Source organism: Canis lupus, chromosome 12, assembly GCF_011100685.1.
Source record: "Canis lupus familiaris isolate Mischka breed German Shepherd chromosome 12, alternate assembly UU_Cfam_GSD_1.0, whole genome shotgun sequence".
In the NCBI taxonomy this organism is placed as follows: Eukaryota; Metazoa; Chordata; class Mammalia; order Carnivora; family Canidae; genus Canis; species Canis lupus.
In genome coordinates this window covers 43,551,877-43,567,152 of record NC_049233.1, presented here as the reverse complement: position 1 = coordinate 43,567,152, position 15,276 = coordinate 43,551,877, and the positions used below count along the sequence as shown (strand labels likewise).

Sequence of the window (15,276 nt, the reverse complement as noted above, 5' to 3'; positions counted from 1 at the left end):
AAAGAAAAAGTTCTTGGTATAGGAGAAGGCCAGAATATTGGTGGAGCTCTGTAGCATCTCCTCCAGAGGCATTTCTGAATAATATCTCCTGAATGGCTTAGGTGTACAGGTAATGGGAAGAGCTGACTCAGGGCTGCCTCCAGGCTTAGTAGAGAATGTATTCCGGTTACCACTGTAAGCATTAGGAAGGCCTGAAAATCCCTGGCAGGAAGGCTAATATTATACAGTTTAGATTCCCCTAAGGAAAAAAATGTTTGTGAAATTCAACTTTAGTAACCCAAGTTGTGAGCTACTTGTTTTTCGCAAACATCAGAGTTAATAGTACCTGTGCCATAAACTAGTTCACAGCATTACATTTTCGGATCCATTTTTCTTTCCACTGAAGAACAACTTTCTACTTTGTACTAGAAATTTCCTCTGAGATTCAGATGGAATTACACAAATCAGTTGCCAGCCTGTTATTGTGACCTGTGGGACAAAGGGATGCCCCTTTGGAAGTCGTCACCACGCTCCATGCCTACTGCTCCCTGTGGCTGCCTCAGACCCAATGCTTTTGTTGAGCACTGAGCAAATGGGCCCAGCAAGAGTGTGACATTCCAGATTGGGTTAAGGAATGCTGAGGCTTACCAGGAACCCTGGCCTGACTCACCTGCAGCCTGTGCCAGACTCTACTCCAATTCCACGGTGCTTTCTCACCCCAGGACTGTCTGTGCATGGACTGTCTAAACACTTCCCTAAGGCCAAAATTTAATTTCCTCAGGAGGTTTTACGTAGAGTAGTCCAGGTACAAGTTATACAAGTGTAAGAAGGGAAGATAAGAGCATATTTGAAAAGAATTATTGAAATGACTCCCTGGTCCCCATCAGTCTTTCTCCCAGTATTTTTTTTCCTTTACATTCTGTAAGTCAAATTTTTATTGAAGTATAGCATGTAGGAAAGTACACAAATGTTCATCAGTGAATTTTTTAAAAAGATTTTATTTATTTGAGAGAGAGGACGAACAGGGCCCGAGGAGGGGCAGAGGGAGAGTGAGAAGCAGACTGAACAGGGAGCCTGACATGGGGCTCAATCCCAGAACCCTAGGATCATGGCCTGAGCTTAAGGCAGCCACTTAACCAACTGAGCCACCCAGGCAACTTCATCAGTGAATTTTTAAGAAGTAGGTCCACCTATCTAACCAGCATGTAGATCAAGAAATAATAAATGGAGTGTGGATCCTGTCCTCCAAAGGGCAATCTCCACTCTGAATTCTATCATAGTTGATGATTATGGCCTATTCCAAAATATCCTGTCAGTGGAATCATACAGGAGATGCCCCTTTGAGTCTGCTTTCTTTCAACGTTATGATTGCCTATGGCAGTCCTTCATTTGTTCTCACTGCTGTGTAGTATTCTAGTTTATGAGTGTAAACTGTGCTTTATCCATTCTTGTATGGACAGACATTTAGGTTGCTGTTCGTTGCTATTGCAAGCACTACAACTATGAACAGTTCTATAGAGTCTTTGGTGCTTGTCTGTGCTTTTCTGGTGGATATTTACCTAGGAGGAGGATTATAGAATCCGTTCAGCTTTAGTAGATATTTGGCAGATATTTGGCAGTTTTCCAAAGTATTTGTATTAATTTAAACTCCCACCAGGGTATATGAATTCTGGTTCCCTTAAATCATCAACAACAGTGAGTATTTTCTGTCTTTTTTATTTGAGCCATTCTGGTAAATGCCATGATAGCTCATTGTGCTTTTAATTTGTTTGCCTTAATGACTAATGAAGCTGAGCACCTTCTCTGTCTGTGGGCCACATGGACACCCTTTTTTGTGCTATGTCTATTCCAGTCTTTTGCCCATTTTTAAAACCGGGTTTCCTATCTTTTTTTTCTTACTGATTTTTATTTATTTTACTCTGTCCTTACTTATTTTCTGCCTGTTGGATCTGTCCATATCCAACTATAATAGTATATATGTCTGTTTCACCTTACAGTTCTCTTAGTTTTTGCCCCACGTAGCTTGATGCACTGTTGTTGTATGTATACATGGTTAAGAATTGGTCTTGGAGGGATCCCTGGGTGGCGCAGCGGTTTGGCGCCTGCCTTTGGCCCAGGGCGCGATCCTGGAGACCCGGGATCGAATCCCACGTCAGGCTCCCGGTTCATGGAGGCTGCTTCTCCCTCTGCCTATGTCTCTCCCTTTCTCTCTCTCTCTCTCTCTCTGTGTGTGACTATCATAAATAAATAAATAAATTTATAAAAAAAAAAAAAGAATTGGTCTTGGAGAATTGACCCCTTTATCATTTTGGTAATGTCTTTGCTTTGAAGTCTGCTTTGTCTGAAAATAATAACTACTCCTACTTTCTTTGATTAGTGTTACCATGGTATCTTTTTCTCTACCCATTTACATGTGTCTTTATATTTAAGGTGAGTTTCTTGTAGACAACATTTGTTTGGGTCTTATTTTTGACTCATTCTGACCATCTCTGTCTTTTAATTGGTGCTTCTAGACCACTGACGTTCAAAGTGATGATTCAAAATAGTTGGGTTAATATCTACAAATTTGTTGCTGTTTTCTATTTGTTGCCTTTATTCTTTGTTCCTGTTTTTGCCTTATACTTCTTTTCTGTCTTTTATGGTTTTAATTTAACATTTTATAGGGTTGCATTTTCTCTCCTTTGTTAACATAGTGGTTATACTTTAAAAAAAAAAATTTAATAGTTACCCTGGAGGTTGCAGTATACATTTACAGCTAATCCAAGTTGGGCAGCCCGGGTGGCTCAGCGGTTTAGTGCCACCTTCAGCCTAGGGCCTGATCCTGGAGACCTGGGATCGAGTCCCATGTCAGGCTCCTTGCATGGGGCCTTCTTCTCCCTCTGCCTGTGCCTCTGCCATGTGCTCTCTTTCTCTCTGTGTCTCTTATGAATAAATAAATAAAATCTTAAAAAAAAAAAACTAATACAAGTCCACTTCATTTTTAAAAAAAGATTATTTATTTATTCATGAGAGACAGAGAGAGACATAGGCAGAGGGAGAAGTAGGCTTCCCACAGGGAGCCCGATGCGGGACTTGATCCTGGATCCCATATGTGCCGAAGGCAGATGCCCAACTGCTGAGTCACCCAGTTGTCCCCCAAGTGCACTTCCAATAACACCATACCACTTCACAGGTAGAGTGAATATAATAGCAAAACAATCCTAATTGCTCCCTCCTGTCCCTTATATCATTGCTGTCATTCATTTCACGTATAAATACATAAACACACACACACACATAAGATATATACATAAGCATACATAATCAAATACATTTATTTGTTAGACCAGTTTTTTCTTAAGATTTTATTTATGTAACAGAGCACATAAACAGAGGGAGTGGCAGGAAAAGGAAGAGGGAGAAGCAGAATCCCCGCTGAGCAGGGAGTCCAGTGTGGAGCTCATTCTTAAGGCCCTGGGATCATGACCCAACCCCAAGACAGACGCTTAACTGATTGAGCCACCCAGGCGCCCCTGTTAGACCAGTTTTTAAAAAGGTTGTATTTTACCTCATTTACATCTTCTTTGATGTTCTTTGTTTATGTAGATCTGAGTTTCTGACTTATATGATTTTCCTCCTAAACAACTTCTTTTGGGGCACATTGGTGGCTCAGTCAGTTGAATGTCTGACTCTTAATTTTGGCTCAGGTCATGATCTCAGGGTTGTGGGTTCAAGCTCTGTGTTGGGCTCTGCCTTCAATGGAGAGCCTGCTTAAGATTCTCTCTTTCTCCTTCTTTATCTGCCGCCACCCCCCTGCTCATGTGGTCGGTCTCTCTCTCTAAAAAGAAAAAAAAAAAAGAACTTTTATAATATTTCTTGAAAGAAGTCTACTGGCAACAAATTCCCTTGATTTTTGTTTTTCTGAGAAAATTTCTCTTTTACTTTTGAAGAATAATTTCACAGGGTGTAGAATCTAGGATGGTGGGGTATTATTTTTTTTTTCTCAATACTTTAAATATTTCACTTTACTCTCTTGCTTATATGACTTTGAATAAAAAATTGGGAAAAAAATGGGTCTAATTCTTAACCTTGTTCCTCTGTTGGTAAGGTATTTCCCTCCCCTCTCTGGCTTCTTTCAGGATCTTTTTCTTGAAAATGATATGGCTAAATGTAGTGGAGTTTTTTAGGCATTTATCCTGCTTCATGTTCTCTGAGCTTTCTGAATCTGTGGTTTGGTGCCTGACATTAATTTGGGGGAAACTCTCAGTTATTTTTTCTGTTTCTTTCTTCTACTATTCTCATTACACATATGTTACATGTTTCGTAGTTGTCTCACAGTCCTTAGATTTTTTTTTCCATCAGTCCTTTTTTTCTTTGCATTTGGTTTTCAGTAATAATTAAGATAGCCTCAAATTCAGTGATTCTTCCTGCAGCTGTGTCTGGTCTACTACTGCTAACCCCATCAAAGGTATTCTTCATTTCTCTTACAATGTTTTTGACCTCTAGCTTTTCTTTTTGGTTCTTTCTTAGGTTTCCCATCTTTCTGCTACATTATACATCTATTCTTACATGTTCTATCAAGGAGTCCTTAGCTAATGAATTATTGTTGTTTTAAATTCTCAGTATGAGAATTCCGTCATGCCACACCTGGTTCTTGCTCTGTCTCTTCAAAACTGTTTTTTAACTTTTAGCATGCCTTGTCTTTTTTTCTTGATAGCTGGACATGATGTACTGGGTAAAAGGAACTGCTTGTAAATAGGCCTTTAAGAATATGGTAGAGAGGTATATGAAGAGGGGAATTATAGTCCTGTAATTAAGTCTTAGTTATTTATTGAGCCTATGCCTCTGGACTGTGAACTATACATCTGTTTCTCAATTTTTTTTTTCTTTTTCTCCCCTCAGGTGGGACAGAATGGCTAGAGCTGACTGGAGTTGGCTATTTCCCTTTTCCCAGATAAATTGGGTTTATCTGGGGAAATTAGTTTTCGGTTCTGATAACACCCTAGCAGGTTAGGCTGTGGTTAACTGGTTTCCCAGGAGGACAGACCTTGTTAAGAAGAGAATGCTCTGGTATATTTCTGAATAGACCTTTTTTCCCTTCCCAATCTGGAAGCGTGAGAGGATTTTTTTTCTTGATATTTTCTGTGAGTTCATGGCCGACCCCCAGGAGGTCAATCTCACAAAATTGTGGGGGTTCATTATGATGGATCCCCTTAGAGTTTTTAGCTCTCAGACTTGTCCACACTGAGCCTCCAGCACTTCATCAATTATGCGTTCAGGTTTTCCTACTGTAGTACTAGTTCCCACAGCAGTTTCTCCTCCTCAATTTCTGCTCCAATAAGCAAGGACTCCCTATATTCTCTTGTCTCTCCAATCTTAAAGGCAGTAGTCTGCCCTGTGGCCTCCCCACTCTTACTGATTCAGGAAGAATTGTTGATTTTTCAGTCTATTCAGCTTTTTACTTGTTTGTATGGAGTGGTAACTTCTAAGCTCCTTACATCTTACATGTGGAACCAAAAACCAATATTCTTTTGTTTCAATAAACATTAATTACATACAGTTTTAATACGAAATTCATTTTTTGAGCAGGTGAACTCTCCTAAGTTTAAAATACGAAGTTTTTTGGGCAGGCCGGGTGGCTCAGCAGTTTAGCGTTGCCTTTGGCCCAAGGCCTGATCCTGGAGACCTGGAATCAAGTCCCACGTCGGGCTCCATGCATGGAGCCTGCTTCTCCCTCTGCCTGTGTCTCTGCCTCTCTGTCTCTCATGAATAAATAAATAAAATCTTTAAAAAATATATATGAAGTTTTTCTTTTCTTTTCTTTTTTTGTTTTTAGCCAATCTTCTCCAAATATACTTTTGGAGGTGAGGAAGGGGTTGTTGAATTCTTTTTCTTTCTTTCTTTCTTTCTTTCTTTCTTTCTTTCTTTCTTTCTTTCTTTCTTTCAGTAATAATTAACATTTAATAAAATGTACAGATCTTAGCTTTTCAGTTTGATGAGTTTTGACAATTGTATATATACTAGGTTTGTTAGCCCTGGCACTATTGACATTTTGGACTTGATAATTATTTGTTGTAGGAAAGCTGTCTTGTTCATCCCTGGTCTCTCCCCACTAGATACCAGTAGCATCCCCCCTAGTCATGACAATCAAAAGTGCCTCCAAGCATTGCCAGTTGTCCCCTGGGAGGCAAAATCACCCTGGTTTAGAACCACTGATTTATAGCCATGTAACTAATGTTCAGAAAAGAAGATATAGATCATATCCATTCCTCCAGAAAGTTTTCTTTGGATTCTTTCTTTAGTCTACCCTCCAAAAACACAGTATCTAATTTCTATCATGTTAGATTCATTTTGCCAATTTTTAAACTTTTCATAAACTAAATCAAACACTATTTTTTTTGTGTGTCTGGTCTTTCACTTGATGTTTTTGTGATTTATCCATGTTACTGCATTTATCAGTGGTTTATTTTTCATTGCAGAATAGTGTTCCATTGTATGGCACACTCTGCGAATCCATTCTGCTATTGATGGACAATTGGGTTGTTTCTTATTTGCAGTTATTTTGAATACGGCTGCTACAGATATTTTGTGGATCTTTTTGTAGACATGTTTTCATTTCTCTCAGTAAATATCTAAGAATGGAACTTCTGGGTTGTAGGGTAGATGTATATTTAACTTTTAATAAACTGCCAAACACTTCTGCTAGTGGTTATGCCATTTTATACTCCCAGCAGCTGTGTATGAGTGTTGCAGTTGCTCCAAGTCATCATCAACGACATCATTTGGAGTTGTCAGTCTTTTATTTTAGCTGGTGGTTTGGTATCTCATAATGATTTTTGTTTGTGTTTCCCTGATAACTTAGGATATTGAATACTTTTTCAGGTGCTTTTTGATCATTTATCTTCTTTTTGGAAGTATATTTTTAAGTAGTTTTATGGTTAATTTGTAGGACTTTCCATTAAATTCCCTATCCCCACATAGCAGTCCTATAGGAACCTGCTGCTATTCCTTAGGGACTGAGAAACCTTTTACCATCTGAATAAATTTGCTCTAAAGTATAAAAACTACCATGAGACATACCCTTCTGTTTTACGCTTTCTTTTCTGTTTTCAAACATACTGTGAGGTTTAAAGAATATTTTCCTTTAGTGAGGTCAGAAATATTCCTCCTAATTAGCTGGACAAGTATATAAAACTACTTCTGTTTTCTTTGGGATAGCCTTCGAATGCCCACAGCCTCACACAATGATCACCCCTATGTCATCCTTCCACAGCTTTGACAAATAAATTACCAGCAGGGACCCGTACCCACACAAGGCAGTGAGTCACCTTTGTAATTCCATGTCCAAGGGAGATTCTTGGTGAGTCTTTTTCTAGAATTTTTCTTTTACTCATACAGGAATGTCTTTACTTAGTTAAAAAAAAAATTAAATTCTCTATGTACAAAGATTCCTTTTTCTATCTAAGTTCTCAAAATGGAACCAAGGTATTTCCTTTAATACCAGAAAAAGGAAGGGACTCATGAGCTTTCTTGTTTTTAGTTTCTGTCCACCAAAATAATTTGTTGCTAATGTGGTATTTTAACCTGTCCCCTGGCTGACCAGGTGAAAAAAAAATCATCTCTGAGTTGTTTAGGACCTGGTTTCTGAATAGGATACAAGGATGCTTGAAGCTTGGTATTTTCTCACTGAACTTTGAAAAGGGAACACGCTGGGTTCCAGAAGAAGAGCGTCTTGTGTATACCTGTATATATGAGGTAACAGGTACAAAGGACAATCTGTAGTTGTGATCTCTGAATACTATCCCTCTCTAAAGGAACCAGGCTTCTTGGGGAAATGGCTGATTCTATGTCTACGATAGAAATGTGTAAGATGAGGCTGAGTCTTCCTGAATCCTTCCTACCAGAAGGGGAAAAAAAAGTAAACAAACAGAAAACTATTGTAAATTACAAGGATCATATCAATAGGACTTACAGGCTCCAAAATGGAAAGATTCTCACTAACCAACATAGTACAAGTGGAGTATCCATAAGAATAATGACTGCATTGGATTAAAGCATATCAAATATATTTTTATAAGTTCATGATGAACAAACACAAAAACAGTCACCATATTCCAGTCTCTGAGAAATACTACAGGACAAAAGACCTGATTTCTTTGAAACATAAAAAGCAAAAGGAGAAAAAAGGAGAGAGAGGATCTTATGATATAAAAGCCACATGAATTGTAATAATGGGAGCATATTTGGATATTTGAATTCTGATGTGAACAAACAATTGCTAAAATATTTTATGAGCTAGTTGGGGAAATGTGATTACCAACTGGATATTTATGTTCAGGAATTATTAATATTTTAGATGTGATCATGGCACTGTGTTTTTATTTTTATAGTCTTTTAAAGATACATACTGAATTATGTACAAAATATTAAGTCTGGGATTTGCTTCAAAAAGTTGTGGCAGAGATTTGGATGAAACAAAATGGCTATGGGTTGGTAATTATTGTTTCTGATTATTTATGGATTTGTTATACTGTCCTCTCTACTAGAGAATGTTAATATCTGAAACTTTTCATAAGTTAAAAACAAAAAACAGCTAAGTGTCCTGCAGATTGCTGGTGTCATGGGTTAACCGGCAGAAGGTTGAACAGGGGGAGTTGGCTCCTAGGGAACACTGGGCTTGAGTGAGGAGCCTATCCTGCTGGGTTTCTTTATAAGTTTTTCAGAACAAAAACATTAGTATCCCATTGATTAACCTGATCCCAACATTTTTATCTCCCTGTTTGTTACTAGCATCATACTAATGTTATGAACCTAAGGTTCTTGAGAAAAGGAATGAGATTGTACACCCTTAACTCATACTGGGTTTTGGTTGCCCAAGTATCCTTACTGAGGGACTGCCATCTGGGCGCACTTACTTCTCACAGTTTAGAAAGATGAAGACCTGGGACGCCTGAGTGGCTCAGTGGTTGAGTGTCTATCTTCGGCTCAGGGCCTGATCCCAGGATACCAAATCGAGTCCCACACTGGGCTCTCTGTGAGGAGCCTGCTGCTCCCTCTGCCTATGTCTCTGCCTCTCTCTCTCTCTCTCTGTCTCTCATGAATAAATAAATAAATCCTTAGAAAAAAACAAAGGAAAGAAAGATGAAGACCTTGCAGGGAAGGAAATTTCAGGAAAATTTTTTTAAAAACATTGTTTCTTTTCAAAGACATTTTTTACCCCTAAATCAATGGAAAATAGAAAGCATTTGTCAAAAGTGTTTAAAGCCTATACCAAGTGGAATAGTTCTGAGAGCACAGCACACTCAGTGGAATACTTGTTTATGCTCCAAGCCTTTTAGCAATTGAAATGTGTTAAAGACACCCAAAACATAGGAGTTTCAAATTTTTCTTCACTCTCCATCAAAACATAATGTATTTTTTCTCATGGTTGACTTGGAGAAGTTATAGTCTTTATTCTTATCAGATCAAAACTTATATTTCTGTATGTTCTCTTAAAATTCTAATCCTGAAAAAAAAATATTTCTCATTTTACCATTAAATACCCCTAGGTACTTACTTGGTGTTTAATTTTGTAGCTTACCAGTCATGAATTTCAGACCCCTTCTAGACACATGGAGGAAGGCTCTTGACTAAATAAGCTTTGCCAGACCCAAGTGTGGAGAAAAGGTTGGTCTGTTTGGGGCCAGTTACAAACATTGCAGTGTCTGGTGCAATCCTTGACCAATGGAGAGAGAGGGAGACCCCTTCTTACAGATGAAGAAACTAAGGCATGAAAATTTTGTAGCCTGACCAAAATTTGTTTCTGGAAAATAGGTATGTTCTTTCTCCTAAACCAGGCTGTTTCTTCCAGGTATATATTGTACCAGCCTTGATTTGCATTGAACTATGCAAATTCTTCAGTTAATCAGTGATGCCAACTCACAGAACTTGCATTTTTGTGGAGAGATGCCAAGATCCGGTCTCATAATGAATTAAAGGCCAGTATTTTATGGCTAGCTGATTTTGAAAGATGCTGGTATTTCCCAACAAAATATAGTTGAATTTTGGTCATTTCCAAGTATTTGATGCCCCAGTAGCCAGAAAAGTGCAGTTTACATTGTAATACACTAATGATTGAGTGGTTATAGGTTGTGCTTATATCTACCTATTCATTCCCACCGTTTTACAGAATATCTTGAATAATCAGTCAGACTCTTCTTTCTGGTTAATGTTATTATATAATTTGGATATATTTGGTAAGGACGTAATTATTGTAAATTCAGCCAAATAATTTCATGTATTAAAGACTCATAGTATAGTCCTGGATTATAGTTCCTGGCTCATAGTTATCCTGGATTCAGAGCTGCATATTTAAGAAGATTATGTTGATAACCAAGGATATGCTGGCTATCCCGAGGTTACATCCCTAGGAGTGCTACCCATTACACACCTCCAGAGAACCTCTACGTAATCCTATCAGTGGCCTCTGAGCTTGGAGTTATTTTTCACATAGCAGGTGATATTTTACACCAGGCCATCTGCATTCTTTATTTGGAAATACTATAGGTTTGCAATGGTTTTGTCAATATCTGCAATTTTGGTAACTGTCACTGGTAAATGTTATTGTTACTTAGAGTAACAAAAAAAAAATCTTAAGCCTTGGATATTTTATAAGCCATTTGTATTTCTTTCTTTAAAAATAATTAAAGAGGGGCACCTGGGTGGCTCAGTGGTTGAACATCTGCCTTTGGCTCAAGTCATGATCTGGGAGTCTTGGGATTGAGTCCCACATCACGCTCATCACAGGGAGCCTGCTTCTCTCCATGCCTATGTCTCTGCCTCTCTTTCTCTCTCATTAATAAATGAATAAAGCCTTTAAAAAATAAAAATAATTAAAGAAACCTAGAGTCATTCATGAACAGCAGACAGAAGAAGATGCATCTGTAGCAATATGTAAAATACATAAACCATTTAAGTATAGTAATAATAATAATAATCTCTATTCATTCATTGAGAGACTCATCTGTTCAGGGCCTGCCATGCCATTTACATTCTTTATCACTTATCCCTACACCCATCAGTGTTCAGAACCAGAGTGAGCTGAGGCTCTCAGTGGGCATTCGGCTCATAGGGTGGGGTGGGAGTGGGGGGTTAGAGGATGAGTTTAGTTTTAGCTTTCCCGTAGTCCAGACTCTAGATCTTTGCTGTCCTGCAGCTTCTAGCTGTGCAGAGTGCTGCCTTCTCATGTTAATCTGTTTTTACATTTCTCTATTTATTATACTCTATCTCCAGCTTTCCAGTCTTCTTTCCATAGCAATTAGAGTTCTCCTTTGTGAGCCTTCCTAGTATCCCACTGATTCTTCCAGCTTCTTCTGGATCTTAAATGGTGGGTATAAAACTTCCAGCTCTGCACCTTGATTACTGCTGCTCTTTTCTAGTCCCAGACCCTAAGCTATTCCTGACCTGGAGAAGCTGCACAAGCAATTTCATAGAAAAGAGCCCCTCTTTGTTTTCCGTGAGGCTTAGAGTGAAAAAAGGCAAAAGCTTGTGCACAGTAAACGTCACATAGCATTGTCCTCTTCAGTGTGTTCCGCTCTGTTAGGATGAGAGTTTACTTTTGTTGTGTTTTGTAGTTACAAAATCCTCATAAACCTTTCTCTACCTCTCCTTTAAAATAAATAGATTAATTAACAGTTTTATGATCCCTGATTATTTCTCACAACTCCAAATAACAGGCTTAAGAAATAAATGGTGTTTATGTAAAACTGCATATATTACCATGTTTTCCTTTTTAAAGATTTATTTGTTCTTAAATATTATATTTTCCAAGTAATGCCTACTAGTAAATGGCCAAAGAAAATAGGCATCTGGTTACAATTTGATCCCTTTCTTGCCAGTCCTTAACTGTTATTTAATGATTCCAAGTCATAATCTTTTTTTACTGAATTGCCTAAACTCTGCCAGTTTAACTCATCTTGCTTTTTAAACTTACAGACAAAAATTCTATTCTGAGATTTTGTGCCAATTTCTCATCTGTCCTGTTGGCTCTCTTCATTTTCCAGAAGCTTTGTCTTCCAACCAATGAATTCTTTTTACAAGAAGGGTTTTAATCTGCATTCTAGTTCTTCTTTCTCCTTCTTATATCTAATCCAAAAGAAGTAATCTACTTTCTTCTTAAAAAATAGAGTGTTGGGATCCCTGGGTGGCGCAGCAGTTTAGCGCCTGCCTTTGGCCCAGGGCGTGATCCTGGAGATCCGGGATCGAATCCCACATTGGGCTCCTGGTGCATGGAGCCTGCTTCTCCTTCTGCCTATGTCTCTGCCTCTCTCTCTCTCTCTGTGTGACTATCATAAATAAATAAAAATTAAAAAAAAAAATAGAGTGTCTACATCATTTTAACTGCTACTAAATCTGGCTTAAAATTGGGATATTATGGATTCTTTCTTCAACTAAAGTTACTATAGCAATTATCTTTCACCATAATTAGGTAAGGGAGTTTTTATGATGGAATGAATACTAGGCTCAGAAACAAAGACCTGATTGCAACCTACACTTGTTCCTTGCTTATATTTGTGAGCAAAAGTTACTTTCTCTGAATCTTGGTTCCTCTTTTATAACTTGGGACAACTAAATTAGATATTTAATTCAAGTGGATTTTGTAAGGATTTAGTGAAATGAGACTGTGCTTGGCACTTGATTTCTTCCCTGCATAAAAAACATATTAACATTTACTAAAGAACTTTTCCAAACTATTAAAAAAAAGAAACTAAACCCCCTGTTGGTAGGTAAAGAAAAAAATGTGAATTCACAGTTAGCCAATTCACAAGAAAAACAAGTTATTAAACAAACATTTGGGAGAATGTTTAAACTCACAGCAATTATAAATTCAAAAAGGATTGAGATGTCATTTTTTTATTAAATTAGTGCTGATTAAAAAACAAAAACCTAATCACGATGGCATTGCCAGTTGGTACAGCTCATTGGAAAAAATATGCATCAAATTATAATAATATTTTTACCTTTCAATCCAGTAATCCCATTTCTGAGACTCAATCCTAAGGGAATATCCTAAAAAAATGGGAAAATTCTATAAAGATAAAAATGATTATTTAATTATTGCTTATGATCTTAATAAACCTGGGAACAATTTAAGTTTGTAATGGATTAAATTCAGATGAATTATTTTGCAGCTATTAAAATAGAATAAAGACTTACTGAGCAACATGTAAAAATGTTTATGATATCAAAAATATGCAATTATGATAATCGATATTTTAAAAATGCATCCTAAAACTGTATAAAAATAGACCCAAGTGATAATTTTTTTTTAAGATTTATTTATTTACTTGAGAGAATGAGAGACAGATGGGGTAGGATAGAGAGAGAGGGAGAGAGAATCCTCAAGCAGACTCCTTGCTAAGTGCAGAGCCCAATGCGGGATTCAATGACCTGAGCCAAAATCAAGATTGGACACTCACGTAGGTGCCCCTAGGCCCAAGTGATAATTATATTAGATTATTATAGCATATGTTTTTTTTCCTTTTTCTCATTTCTCCAAATCTCTTATAAAGTTTAAGGTAATATTACTTTTAAGAGTAAAATTAGAATTTAAGTCTAATGTAATCAGTCTGAAAAAATATTTAGTGTTTATTATGTGCCTAGAAAATCTGCTATGACATTTTGAGTTTAAAAACATGCAAGAATCTTTCTTCATAATTTACTCCAAAGCAATAAAAAAAACAAAAAAGAATGTGCTTAGTGGACTATTTAGAGTAAGTAGTTCATATACAACCTAAGATTTAAGATGCTATTGTGTGTAATCTAAGCATTTAATGCCAGGCTGTCAGCCCAACCACGTTAAATGTAATGGTGTTCTGTCTCACTCTAGCCATCTGCTTTAGAACTCATTACAAAATTAACTTACTGGCTTACTCAGGTCATTCCCCTGAGGTAAATGGGATCTCAGTAATATATTGACCAGAACATTAATGTGGGCAAGATTTTTAATATGCATTTGAAAGCTACATGTAGAGGTAACTGGATTGAAGAAAGCTAGACAACATCATTTGCCAAGAATTGTAGCATTTTTTTGTTGAAATTTTTATTGAAATAGTTGTAGATTTACTTGCAGTTATAAGAAATAATGTAGAATATTGCTTGTACACTTTGGCCAGTGTCCCCCAATGCAAACACTGTGCAGAAGTATAGTACAGTGTCACAACCAAAGTATTGACATGGTACAGTCCCTCCCATCTTACTCAGATTTCCCTGGTTTTATCCCTTTGTGTGTGTGTGTACTCATGTATGTGGTTCCATATGTGAGTGCATTCTATCCCCTGTCCTGTGTATGTTTGTGTTTCTACCACCACAGTCAAGACACTGAGCAGGTCCATCAGCATTTCAACCAGGATCCATCCTATTGCCCTATTATATTGTCACTATCTCTCCCCTCTCCACCACCACTAGCAACCATTACCCTGTCCTCTATTTATAAATCTTTTCATTTCAAAATGTTATATACAATGGAATAGATTAGAAAATCCAGAAAATAAACCAACAAGTATATGGTCAATTAATCTTCAACAGAGCAGGAAAGAATATACAGTGGGAAAAAAGTCTCTTCAACAAATGATACTGGGAAAAACTGGACAGCAACATACAAAAAAATGAAACTGGACCACTTTCTTATACAAAAATAAATTCAAAATGGATTAAAGACCCAAATGTGGGGACACCTGGGTGACTCAGTGGTTGAGTGTCTTCCTTCAGCTCAGGGAGTGATCCCAGAGTCCTGGGATTGAGTCCCACATCGGGCTCACTGCATGGAACCTGCTTCTCCCTCTGCCTGTGTCTCTGCCTCTCTCTCTGTGTCTCTCATAAATAAATTTAAAAAATCTTAAAAAAAAAAAAGAAGGCCTAAATGTGTGACCTAAAACCATAGAAATCCTAGAAGAGAACATAGGCAGTAGCTTCTTTGACATCAGCCAAAGCAATTTCTTTCCAAATATGTTTCTTAAGGCAGGGGAAACAAAAGCAAAAATAAACTGTTGGGACTACATCAAAATTAAAAGCTTCTGCACAAAGAAGGAAATAAAACTAAAAGGCAGCCTAAGGAATGGGGGAAGATTTTTGCAAATGACATACCAGATAAAGGATTAATATCCAAAATATATGAAGAATTTCTAAAGTTCAGCACCCAAAAAATAAATAATCCAATTTAAAAATGGGCAGAAGATGTGAACAGATATCTTTCCAAAGAAGACATACACATGACCGACAGATATATGAAAAGATGCTCATTGTCACATGTCATCAGGGAAATGCACATCAAAACTGAAA

At 37.4% G+C, this 15,276-nt stretch overlaps 1 protein-coding gene across 8 annotated transcripts in view; it reads left to right on the top strand.

The window, feature by feature from the left end:
- The window catches only part of UBE3D (ubiquitin protein ligase E3D), a 209,398-nt gene that overhangs the window by 124,139 nt on the left and 69,983 nt on the right, over positions 1 to 15,276 (top strand). The window contains exon 10 of one of the 8 annotated variants that reach the window (XR_005367966.1): positions 7,232 to 7,318. The exons of the other annotated variants lie outside the window; for them this stretch is intronic. The gene's annotated coding sequence lies outside the window, so the exon portion shown is untranslated. The remainder of the gene's footprint in view (positions 1 to 7,231; positions 7,319 to 15,276) is intronic. 8 annotated transcript variants of the gene reach the window in all.